Source organism: Chiloscyllium punctatum, chromosome 13 (assembly GCF_047496795.1).
Source record: "Chiloscyllium punctatum isolate Juve2018m chromosome 13, sChiPun1.3, whole genome shotgun sequence".
NCBI classification, from domain to species: Eukaryota; Metazoa; Chordata; class Chondrichthyes; order Orectolobiformes; family Hemiscylliidae; genus Chiloscyllium; species Chiloscyllium punctatum.
The window spans coordinates 10,679,771-10,693,772 of NC_092751.1; positions in this window are offsets into that span (position 1 = coordinate 10,679,771).

Sequence of the window (14,002 nt, forward strand, 5' to 3'; positions counted from 1 at the left end):
ACGTCTCATTTGTGCCTTGCAAACGATGTATGATTCACAGAACAATGAGTTGAGTTTATAATCAAAAAATGTCTCAAGAACATGTTATTGTTGTCAAAGTGTTTATGTAGCCAGTTTCTATAAGTTTTTTCCCCCGAAATAATAGCTCTGTGGACGATTACACGGGGTAATTTGTTTACAGTAAAGTTATTGAATGTCAATGAGATATGATTAAATTCTCATTTGTCAGAGTGATCATTACTCTATTTCGTCCTTGTGTGGACCAATCTGATTCCAGTCACTGTCTGATTTCAAGATCCAATTGCCGTCTGTGCTTGAAATTTCAACCGTTTCTTCGCATAAATGTCTCCACCTGCCTTAATAACATGTAAGGACGCTAAAGGGGACAGCAGAGATTAATGAACATGTTGTCAACACTGGAGGAAATGGAGCTTCGTGGAATGATTAGTTAGGCTGGGATTATTCTCCTTGAAACAAAGGAGAGGGAGGGGAGCTCTATAATCACATAATAACATTTATAAACGTTCAATATTCATGGGATCTTGACAGGGTAGATACGGGCAGGTGGTTCACCCTCTGGTGTGAGGAGAGCACCAGAGGACATGAACTCAGAATTAGATATTGCCTATTTAATTCAGAAATGAGGAGTAATTTCTTTGCACAGGATCCAGTGAATCGGTGGAACTCCTTGCCGAAATTGTTGTTGAGGCTGAGTTGTTGTGTATTTTCAAACTGTGCCAGACAGATATTTAACCAGAAAGATGATGAAGCTTTGTCGTGGCAATGCTGGAGAATGGATTTGAGAATGATCAGATCAGCCATGAGTTCGTTGAATGGTGGAGCAGACTCAATGGGCTGAATGGCCGACTTCCAACCCTACATCATTTGGTCTAACTCCCTATTTGATTGATACCTTTAGAATTCTGAGGGGATGGAATGAAGTAATAGAAAAGGTTTCTCAAACTGATCAGACAGATCAGGAACTAAGCTCATAATTTCATGACCAGGAAATGTGCTGTGACCTGGATACAACAAATGGCACTGGGCACGCCGAGGATGGGTATGTGCAGATGTTGTGATTGCTAAAGAAAATTGGTGGGTCTAATATTGTTGCCAACTTGGTGATCATGCTGGATGATGGATCGTGGTATGATTCACACAGCAAAAGGTTGTGAAATAATGAAAAATTCGTTTCATTGGAAAGGTTTTCTGCGGTTCCAATTCAATTGACTGTTAAGAATACTGATCAGAACTTTGTGTGGAGTGTTACATTAAAATTCACAATCCCACTGGATAAACTATTGCACCTGATCTCTCCTTATTTGTACCCCTTTCATTCGATATAAATTCATAGAACGTCAAGATGGAATGAAAGGAGAAAAGAAACGTTTGCACTCCTTTTCATTATCCCAATGTAACTTTACAACAGAATCAAATTGCCTTATTTCGACTTTGATGAGGTATCGATTTATCACAAATCTCCGGTGCAATGAAGGGCAAGAGCAAGATTCTCCACGTTAAATGTTGCATTCAATTTTGCTCCGAATTTATTTCAGCTTAAAGAAAATACTGATGAGAAAAACAGAAGGTTGAACTACAAAGCAAGATGGCAGTTTTGATGCTCAGTTACTTTGGCAGATTTCAATGGGTATCAAATGAACCCAACATCATGGCGATCGTCCTCCCATCTTTAAGGCATGGGATTAAAGCAGGAAATCGATCTCCAAGAGACGGGTCACTTCCTATTCATTATGGAATAGCTGTCCTAGACAATAGACAAAATCTGCTCAGTTCCATTTATAATGCTTCATGTGGAATATTAATAGAAATCTTTCAAAACTATGAGTTTTTTTTTGCTGAATCTTACTCAGCTGCAGACGTTTCCGATATTCCTTTGCACCTGAAGTGGTCCAAATTAGATATTGTTTCCTCGCACCTTCTAGCCCCTACACCCTCCTTTACACTTTTACCTGGCCACAGGCTATCTCTCACCTGGTGAAACTCACTGCTTCTGTGTCTTTAAATGTGCCTTTCCAAATATTTTGGAAACGGATTGTCTGAGTGACAGAAAGTCTGCTCCCATTATGTCTTTGTCCTACATCGATGGTTTTGAAATCGTGACTTTCAGAAATTTATGAACTTGAAAGAGTGAATTTGTCACATATTTACTCTCTCCAAACCTCATATACTCTGGAAAACTTCCATTCGGTTTTCCTTGGTTTAGTTTCAAATTTTCCAAAACACAAATAAATAAAATTTCATCCCCACTAAATACCGTCAGCATCGTCTCCAATGTCTTAGCAGCCCAGTAAATGATGGCAGTGTCCTCTCTGATAGAATCACAGATTCCCCCTACAATGCAGAAAGTACATTTCAGCCAATCGAGTCGATAGGGAGACTCTGAACAGCATCTCAACCAGACCTAGCTCCCGTCTCTATCCCCGCAGGCCTCTGGCTTGTGATTTCAAATAAACCTGCTGTAATAAAACCTGGCATCGTGTGACTGCTGACCTTATCACCGCGTTACCCATGGCTAATTCACTTAACTTACTCAATTCACTCCCTGGACACATCAGCGCAATATAACATGGCCAATCCACCTAACCTATAGACTTAAGAGCAGTGTGAACCACTGAGCAAATGTACCATCACATTGACCACGATCTGTATCATGTGTAACGGCTTTACACACTGGAAACTCCGCCTAGTGAAAGCAAGCTGCGCCCACCAACCCGAATTCAATGCATCCAAACGCGGTTCTACGCTGTACAACTTCAGTAGTTCTGCTGGAAATGTCTCTGCGCTCAGATCTGAATAGGTTTATTCTGTTTTCTTCCTCAGATTCCTGCTTTAAATAAACATATCAGTCAGGAACAACTCTATATAATGGTTTTCATTGCAACATAAACACAATGTGCAGTTTGCTGAAGTTACGTGTTTGCACTTTCACTGACACTCCATCTCCCCAGGAGCTGCAGCCCTTCCCCAGCTGATTCAGACAGCACTGTCCTTCCTGTGACATGTCCCATCGAGAATGGAAGGCCAGCCATGAATAACCTTCACTGGGGAACAGAGTGACAGGTTTAAAACTTGACGATGCCCCCAGCGGTGAATTGAGCCTTGTGACGGGCGGGGACAGTAACCACGATACTGTGGAGGACAACAACTTCGAAGGAGGCCCTTCAGCCTGTTGTGGCCTCACTTGTCAAACACAACTGCTTAACGACCTGAATCACGTTTTCCATCGTTTAGCCCATAATCTTACATGTTTTGGCATCGCAAAGTAACATCTCAATTTTCTTTAAGGTTAGAATGATTTCTGCCTCTCTGACCCTTTCCGCAAATCTACTCAAACCTATCTGCCTTTTCCCGAAATCTCTTGGCCCCAGTGTTCGATCCCTCCATCAATAACAAAAGCTTCTTTCAGTCTATCCTATCCATATCCCTCAGTATTTAGTACATCTCAGTCATGTCTTCTCCAATCTCCTCTGCTCGGCGACAAACAACCCCAGTCTGTCCAACCTCTCCGCACAACTAAAACTCTTCAGCCCAGACAATATCCCAGTGAATCTCTACTGCAACGTTCCCAGTGCGATCACATCCATGCAGGACTCTGAATTGCAGAACTGCACACAGTAATCTAGCTCGGGCCGAATGAACTTTTTTTTTCTATTCTGTTACAGTATGAGGGCGTCGCTGGCTCAGCAGTATTGATTGCTATCCCTAATTGCACAGCGGGCAGTTGAGACTCAACCATATTGTAGTGAGTCTGGAGTCACATGGAGGCCCGAGCAGGTAAGAATGACAGTTTCATTCCTTAAATGACGTCAGATGGTTTTTTTTCAATAATTGAACATGGATATATAGGAGTTATAAGATTCGTAATTCCAGATATTTATTGAATCCCATTTCTACAACCGAGCATGGTCGGAGTCAAACCCAGGTCCCTGGTGTCTGAATTAACAGTTTAGTGTTCAGTGGTAATAGCGCTTGACCATTGCAGAAAAGCAGTGAAACTGATCTTATCCAATTAAGTCACTTTTCCCCGATACTGTTCTGTGCCATTTTTCTGACCTTGACCTCCCCAATAATATCTGGTCCATATCAGTAAAAGCTGCGACATGAGCATTGATCTCACAACAGTGGTAACCAAATGGATCAAATGGTCTGCAGATCCCGATGGTGGGGTTGGGGCATGTTCACCCAGCAACAGTGACTGCAGCCACACAGACTGATCGGTATCAATCTGAGAGTCAGTGTTAGATTCTGCAATATCTTAGTGAAATAGGAAATGACTCCGCAAACACATCAGGAAAGAGCAGAGCTCCGAAAGCTAGTGCTTCCATTAAACCTGTAAGACCATAACCTGGTGTTGGGTCATTTTTAACTTTGTACTCCATAGTCCAACACCAGCATCTCCAAATTAACGAAATGGGTGTATGGGATGGAAAGTTCGGTTAATGATCGTAGGAGGGAAGAAATCTCTGAGAACGGGTGGATTTGAATTCTGACATATGAAATACAGAGATGTGAGCGAGCAGAGCTTGAAGGAAAAAAACATCACCTTGGAGAAAATCAAAACTTTAAAACAACTGATTCATGGGGGCTTCACAAAAGACTGGGAGACATAGAGGAATTACTGCCGTGACTCGGATTCGAACCGAGGTTACTGCAGCCACAACACAGAGTACCAACCACTATACGATCACGGCAACCCACAGACGAACACACAAAACGTGTGCAATAAGTACAGTGTCATAAGAAATGTTAGGCAGCGCTCCAAATGCACAATATCAGTGCTTAGCGAACAGTTGCAGATGTATGGGAACTCAGAATGGGCTGGCGGTTTAACATCGGTTCCCTCAGTGGCTGTGGTGATTCCATCATTAATGTGTTGAAGGCTGAGATCAATAGATTTCTACAAAACATCAAAGATTCCGGGGACAGTGCAGCTTTTGTTACCTGCACATCCACCAATAACATTTATTGTATCCGTTGCTCCGAGTGCAGTCTCTGGTACATTGGGGAGACTGGGCGTCTCCAAACAGACCGCTTTAGGAAACATCTCCGGGACACCCGCACCAATCATCCACACCGCCCCGTGGCCCAACATTTCAACTCCCCCTCCCACTCTGCCGAGGACATGGAGGTCCTGGGCCTCCTTCACCGCCGCTCCCTCACCACCAGTCACCTGGAGGAAGAACGCCTCATCTTCCGCCTTGGAACACTTCAACCCCAGGGCATCAATGTGGACTTCAACAGTTTCCTCATTTCCCCTTCACCCACCTTACCCTAGTTCTAAACTTCCAGCTCAGCACTGTCCCCATGACTGGTCCGGACTTGTCCTCCCTGCCTATCTTCTATTGCACCTATCCATTCCACCCTCCCCCCAGACCAATCACCTTCATCCCCTCCCCCACTTAACTATTGTACTCTATGCTACTTTCTCCCCACCCCTATCCTCCTCTCACTTATCTCTCCACCCTTCAGGCTCTCTGCCTGAATTCTTGATGAAAAGCTTTTGCCCGAAACGTCGATTTTACTGCTCCTCGGATGCTGCCTGAACTGCTGTGCTCTTCCAGCACCACTAATCCAGAATCTGTTTTCCAGCATCTGCAGTCATTGTTTTTACCAAATTTTTGTTGAAATGTATACTTCAATAGCAATGCAGTTTTACATCGGTTACTTCACGAGTTTCCCCACACAAGGCAGTAACCACTGCTGCCACATAGTCCCATTTCCCAGCCCCAGAATCAGAGGAACTGAGTGGCGCAGTCGCAAAGAACCAACTTGAAATCAAGATGGGAATGAGGTTGCAGAGATACTCGATGGCTCAAGTGACGCAACTGGAGAAAGCACGGTGTTTCTATGACGGTTTAGAGGCGTGGTTGGGAGTGCTTCTGGTCAAAGGCGGGGCAGAATGGAAAATTTGTTCCAGTTTATAATAACAGCAATCTACATTGCATCTTGCTAAGACAGCTGAGTGACATAACTGGAGCGTGGGCAGCTGGTTTGAAGTTTAATTTTGCTTCATTATCACCCAGTTCCCTGGAATGAATTGCTTTCACCAGTTTTATTTCCAATTGTTTGATATCTCACTGCAGAGTGCGGCTTTCTTCCTCATGGTAAATTGCATGACGAACTGTTGTATGATCTGCACACTGCTAAATCATGGCCACTACAAGTAAATAGGAATCATTGATCTATATGAGAAAACAGTGGAACACACAGCAGGCATGCTTCGTAGGTTTGCAGGCGACGCAAGAATTGTAGACAGTGAGGAAGATTATCTAAGTTTCAAAAGGATCTTAATCCAATGAGTCGTTGTACTGAAAAATGCAACATGGAGTTCAATCTGGATAAATGGAAGATATTGCATTTGGTACAACAAAAAGAATATGGCTTTGCGTATGTTGGAGAGCATGGAAGCTCGGTGTGCAGGTACATAATTCCTTGTAATTTGCAATACCAACAGACAAAATGGTTCAAAGGCATTTAACATACTTCCCTTCATTGTTCAGTCCTTTGTGTATAGTAGTTGGGACGTTATGTTGAAGTTTTGCAGGACATTGATGAGGCGTCTTCTGGAATATTATGTCCAGTTCTGGTCGCCCATTAGTAGGAATGATATTATTCAGCTGGTGTAGGTTCACAAAAGGTATACACGCTTGTTGCCTGTGGAAGGTTTGAGTTATAATGAAAGGCTGGATAGGCTAAGACTATTTTCAGATTCGAGATCGGGGTGCTGGAAAACCACTTCAGGTAAGGCAGCATCCCAGGAGCAGGAAAATATTTTTTTTTCGCGCAAGTGTCCTTCACCAGGCTCTTCCCCGAAACGTCGATTCTCCTGCTCCTCAAATGCTGCCTGATCTGCTTTGCTTTCCCAGCACAACATTCTCGACTCTGATCTCTCATCTGCAGTTCTCACTTTCTCCTAGTTGAGAGTGTTTTCACTCTAGCTTAGGGGTTTGAGCGGCGACCTGACAGACGTTTATGAATTATTGAGAGACAAGTTTAGAGTTAACGATGGCGGCCTTTTCCCAGGAGGGGAATGTCAAGACGAGAGGGCATATGTTTAAGATGAAAAGAGAGATTTTTAAAAAAAAAGACATGTGCGGCATGTTTTGAGGGACGATGTTTTCCATGTGTAATTAACGTGCTGAGGAAGTCATTGATGAGGGAATGTTTGCAGCATTTAATGGACAATTGATTCCAAACATGAATGGGAAAGTGGGATTTTAAAAATAAACATATTCATGCCTAGTACGTCAGTTATTTCCCAGAGGGCATTTAAGAGTCAACCACGATGTTATCCATCTGGAGTCTCATGTGGGAGGGAACAGATGACTATGGCAGGTTGCTTCCCGAACTGGCATGAGTGAATCAGATGGGGTTTTACACACATCTTTTTCAGGTCATCACGAGACTCTTCAATTTCAGGTGCTTATTGAATTCAAAATCCACTATCTGCCATGCCAGGACCTGAACCCTTTGTCCCCAAAATATTACCTGGGCTTTGGATAAACAACACAGTATTAAAACTACAAGGGCATTATCACCACTCAGCGGGTACAGGAGGAGGCAGACGGGAATGGGTTAGTTTGGCAGTATGTTCAGCATGGATCGGTTGCACTGACAGGCCTATTTTCATGCTGTATGACTCTGACTGACGCTATGGAGCAGGCAGCTGGTTGGGATTAACAGCCGCATTGACATCATAATCGAACACCTGATGGGATATGTAATCCTGCTGGAGTCTCCGGAGGTTGGTTTGCTCAGTCATCCCTTCCCACACACCGGACTGGTGAACGGTCTCTCCCCAATGTTACTGATTAAATGAGATTCCATTTCTATGGTTAATTAACTCCCTTCCAGCTGTTCCCACATTGCCCTGCTTTCTCTGTGGTATCAGTGTCCTTTTTTTCTACACAGGGTGAACGATCCTTTTAAATTGTGTCCACACAGATACAAATCCTGTTTTCCATGTTGTGAATGTGTTTTCATTCTTCCTCATTCACCCACAGGGTGTGAGTATCACTGGTGATGACAACATTTCTTCTTTGCCCCTCGTTCGTTGCTGTCTGGCTACACCACAAACTCGGGTGTGATCCCAGCGTCGGGTGTCTGTCTGTGGGCAATCTACACATTCTCTTTGTGTTTGCGTTTTTATTTCTCCCTCTGACCAAAGATGTGCCAGTTACAGGGATCAACAACGGGAAATGTAGACTTATGGGGCAAGGAATACCGTGGGGTGTGGTGGGATGCGCTTCGGATGTACCGTGTGGACTGGAAGGGCCGATTAGACTGCTTCCCCACGCGGTGGAGATTCTTGAATTAAGGGTCATCTCATGTTTTTCTGGTCCTGGAGTCTCTCGTAGGCAGGACTGGGTGAAGATGGTTGAATCCCCTGCATAAGGGACATGAATGAATGGGAATGGAGGAAATTAAAGTCATGATCTCTGTTTCTGAGATCAGGCTTGCATTTCATGTCTTATTTGTCGAACGTAAACATCAACATTTCCGGTGTCCCAACCCCCAAGGATGACTAGTATAAAATATCACCGCCAGCAGCACCTTCTCCAGGTTGAAGTCTTGACTGTGTGGAAGAAACTGAGCTGATGCGAGCAAATGTAGCTGCCACCGCCAGTGTCGGAAACACAGATCCAAACAGCAAAATCATCTTTGCAGTAAAACCATTGCAAAGTTAAGGGTTCAACACGCTCCACTTGTGCCACTCAGCTGTCGTAGAAAGATGCTCCGAAAATCGCTGTCATAGTATAAACGGGGACAACCATTCCCTTGAGCAGGAGCACACTCAACCGAGGAATTTCTTGCGCCACTATACCATCACAGAAGGACAGGACGCTCACCTATTGCATCACTGGAACCAGAGAGTAACTCTGTGCACACATTCCCATCCCCATTTCCGGTTGGATCTGGGCGGCTGTGCTGATGTTAAGCTAAAATGCTATTGAAGCATACATTTCAACAATATCCTGTACTGTCCCCCGAGTCTTTGATGTTTTGTCGAAATCGATCGATCTCATTGTCATTCAAGGGATCTCCACAGTCTCTGAGGACATCGAACTGAAAGATTCAGCTCATTCTCAGTTCCCACATGTCTGTCACTGTTCGGTGAGTACTGATATTGTACATGTGCTGTTCTTCCGAACATTTCCTCTGCTAGTATAATTATTGCTACTTGCAAGCATCCAGTTCAATGGTTGCTGTGATCGTGGTTGTCGGTATTTTGCATTGTGACCACAGCAACCTCGATTTGAAACCAAATCACGGCACTAAGAGTTCTCTCCGTTGTCCTTTTTGTGACACATGCAAAGAAATTAATTGTTTTGCCTTCAAATTCCGGTCTCTTACATCTCTGCGTTTCATATATCAGGGTTCAAACACACCCGTTGTCAGAGATTCCGGTCCTTCCCACGATCACTAAACCTCCTTTCCGTCCCTCCTCCCATTTCTCTGAGGCAATGCACAATCTATCACTCTTTTTCACATTCATACTGTTCTGTCTGTGCTGCTGCTGCGGTTACTGTTGTTGGGTGAACGTGCCCCAATCACACCATTGGGACCTTCAAACAAGTCGATCCATTTGGATCCCACGGTTGTGAAATCAATCCCCATGCAGCAGCTTTTACTGACAATGGCCAGAGACAATTGTAGCGTCAGGCTCATGGAAAATATCCAGGGCAGTTTTGGTGAAAAGACATTTTATTGTTCAATATCAGCTTTGTGGCTTTCTGTGTTGGTCTTGTGGTAATTTCATAGGACTGATAATCCAGAGACCGAGGGAATAGTCTGGGTACTCGGTCTTGAATCCCACAATGCCATGATCGTCAAATTTGGATTCAATAAATATCTGCATTGAAGAATCTAATGACTACTATATATCCAATGACAATGGTTGATAAAAAAAATCTGTTTCATTGATGTTATTTCGGGATGGAATTTGCTATCCTTACTTGGTCTGGACTGCATGTGACTTCAAACTCATAGCAATATGGTTGAGTCTCAACTGCCCTCTGGGCAATTTGAAATGGGGAATAAACTCTGCCCAGCCAGAATCGCCCTCATACTAATCCAGAAATTTAAAAAACAAATGCTCATTAGCCTCAAGCAAGAGCGTTGTGTGCAGTCTTGCAAGTCACATTATAGCAGGGATGTGATCACACTGAGAACATTACAGGAGATATTTCCCGGGGATACTGTTTGGGATGAAGAGTTTCAGTTGTGAAGAAAGACAGGACAGAGTGGAGTGTTTGTCGCAGTGTAAAGGAGATGGAGACAAGACATGATTGAGTTAGGGTATGGTCAGGGTTGACTGAACGAGTTTCCCATTGATGGAGGGATCTATCAGCAGGGGCCAGAGATTTAAGGAGAAAGGCAGAAAGGTTTGAGAAGATGTGCGAAAAATCTTTACCAGCCAGCGGGGGGTTGGAATTTGGAATACACTGTCTGCATTGTTCAGAGCAGCAGAAACCCTTATAGCCTGAACAAATATTCAGATGTGAACTTTTGATGCCAAGACAAATAAGGCTGTGGGGTAAGCATTCTGAAATAGGATTCAGTTCATTAGGCAGTTGTTTTTGACAAGTGTGGCCACAATTGGTGGAAGGGCCTCCTTTGACACTCTTGTCCTCGGTAGTATAATGGTTAATATCCCTGCTTGTCACAGGGCTCAATTCTCCACTGGGCACGATGTAAATATTTTAAAATTGTCGCTCCATTTCCAAGTGCGGGTATTGATACCTGTCCTTCCATTCTCGATGGGGCATGTCACAGGAAGGACAGTGCTGCCTGAATCAGTGGGGGAAAGGGCTGCAGCTCTCAGGGAGGCAGAGTGTCAGTGAATGTGCAAACACGTGATCTCTGCAAACTGCACCTTTTTACTGTGTTGGAATGAAAAGCATTTGACAGACTTGTTCCGGATTGAAGTGTTTATTGGCAGCAGGAAGGTGAGGAAGGAACAGCGTAAAAGCGTTTGAATATGAGTGCAGAAACATTTCCCGCAGCACGAATCAGATTGTAAAGCACAGAGTAGTGTTTCGATACATTGAATTTGGGTTGATTTGCTTTGATGAGGCTGAGTTACCAGGATATAAAGCCATTAAGAATGATACAGGTTTTGCTCACGATGATGGAACATTGGCTCAGTAATTCGCATTGCTGTTCGGTCTGAGGGTTATATTGATTGGCCAAGTTAAATTGCCCTCTCGTGTCCAGGGATTGAATTAAGTAAATTAAGTGAATTAGCCATGGATAACGCGGGGACAATGCCAGAAGTCACAGGACGCCAGGTTATAGCCTAACAGCTTTTTTTTTGATATCATAATGGGGAGGGTTGCCCCTTCTTCTGGTGAAATATAAAGAAATGGGGAGGGGAGCTAGGTCTGGGTGAGATGCTCTTCAGTGGGTCGACACCGGCTTGATAGACTGAAATGCTCTCTCTGCACTGTAGGATTCTGTGATTCTCTCGGAGAGGGTTATGAAGGTGTTTACTGGGGTGTAAAGCCATTAGAGACGATGCTGAGACGGGGTGTACTGAGGATGAGATTTTATTCACTTGTTGTCTTCGAAAATTTAGAACAGTTATCCCTGAACCAAGAAAGACTTAATTGGGGGGGTGGGGGGTTCATGTTATGAGATGTTTGGACAGAGTAAATAGGAGGAAAATTCCATATTTCAATTGAGTAAACGTCTAGACGTCAGACATTCAAAACCTTTGATAAAACCTTTGAAGGACAAAGAAATGATGAGAGCAGAATCGCTGTTACTCCGAGAATCTGTTTTTCAAAATATTTGGAAAGGCACATTTGGTGACATACAAGGAAAAAAATTCACAAGGAGAGAGACAGCGTGTGGCTAGGTAAAGGTGTAGGGGTGTGGTGTAGTCGGTCGGAAGTTGCGGGGAAAAAATGTCTAAGTGGGTTGACTTTAAATGTAAAGAATTTCGTGAACGTGTGCAGCAGAATATGATTCGATTCCAAAACCTCTGGATTTCGAAAGATTTGGCATAATATTCTACCTGAAGCATTGTGAATGGAACTGAGTGGATTTTTCTTATTGTGAAGGGAAGATATTACATAATGAATAAGAAGTGACCAGTTGCTTGGAGAGCGACTTATTGCTTTAATCACATGCGATAAGGATGTGAGGACAAATACAATGATGTTTGGTCCATTTAATACTCGGTGAAATCTGCCAAAGCAACGAGCAACAAAACTGGTGGATTTTCTTTTGCACTTTAACCCTCTGATTTTCTAAGCAGTATTTTCCTAAAGCTGAAATAAAGTCTGAGCAAATTTGAATGCAACATTAATCGTTCCAATGAGATAAATCTAATTCACTTGTGATTATTACAATGAACATTGTGAGGTTGCAGCAAAATTAAAATGAAACGAACAAAACAGTGTTTCTTGCGATTTAATCCAATTCAGGTTCAGCCATATGAGAAAGGCCATTGAGCCACAGCATCGCCTTTATTTCCCTCTCCATGGCTGCTTCTTCACGTGAAAGAGAAAGTGACTGAAGAAATTATGAGTCAAATGTAGATGTGATTATGAGGGAAAATTCTTGTTCTCTGTTTCATTCCGACACAGTTCTGACTCAGAATGTATCACTGACAGCTATTCATTCTGACGAGCATGGCGATTTGTTGGCATTTGCTGTTATTATAATTCTGGTGCAAGCAGAATCACAATGGTGTGGATTTGATTCCGCTCTGCAAATTTCTCATCCTTCACTTTCACCACATATAACCTGATGAGGTGACATGTTACCCCTCTACAAAATGTGCTGAGAAGACTGAATGATTGTGGTGGTGGGTTATTACACCACTGTGCTCTGCATTCACGAGTTCGAGTCACACTCTGGTTGCTAACTTCACAAACCGCTCCAGCAGTTTTTATTGGCACCTCACACGTCTGGTATAGAATGGATAGACAATCTTGTTCTTGTCCTTCACCGGACGGGAGATTCACGAATAATCGGCATCACATTAAAGTCGAAATGAAGAGTGAGAGCAGTCATTCTATTCAATTGTAGATTAACTTGGTGTAATGAGAAAGAACGCATTTTTCTTTCCGCCCCACATTCCATCTAGTCTTTCTATGAATTTGCATCGAAAGAATGAGAAACAAATAACAATAGATCGGGAGTACAAGTTTATCCAGTGGGGGGGAATTGGGGGGCGGCGCATGAGTATCTTAACCTAACACTTCACACAATGATCTGATCAGTAATTCAAACAGTGATTCGGAATTGGAACCACAGAAAACTTCTGCAATGAAACGAAACTTTCATTCTTTTACAAATTTCTGCTGTGTGTGAATCATACAGCGATCCATCATCCAGCGTGATCACTGACTTGCCAATTGTATAAGGTCTACCAACTTTCTTCAGCTTTCATAACTTATGTATGCAGCCACCTGTGCTGTGCCCAGTGTCATTTGTTATCCCCAGGTCACAGTACATTTCGTCTTCCTGAGATTATGAGCCTTGTTCCTGATCTGTCTGATCTGTTTAATAAACCTTTTCTATCACTTCATCCCATCCCCCCACAATTCTGAACTTATTAATAAAATAATGCGTTTGACAAAATGTTAAACAAATGGGAGTTTGCCATTCAGCCCATGGAGTCTGCCCCACCATTCAACGAACTCATGTTTGATCTGATAATCTTTAACTCCTTTCTGCCCACTTACCTCGTCAAATTTTCATCATCTTTCTGATTAACTATCTGGCACAGTTTGAAAACACCCAACAACACTGATGGCACAGATTGTTAGGCCGCTGAGCAAAGAGATGACTCCTCATTCCTGAATAAAATGGGCAATATCTAATTCTGAGATTATGTCCTCTGGTGCTCTCCTCACAGCATGGGACAAACCACCTGCCCGTATCTACCCTGTCAAGATTCCACGAATATTGAACGTTTATGATTCCTGTTATATGATTATAGAGCACCCCTCCACCTCCTTTGTTTCGA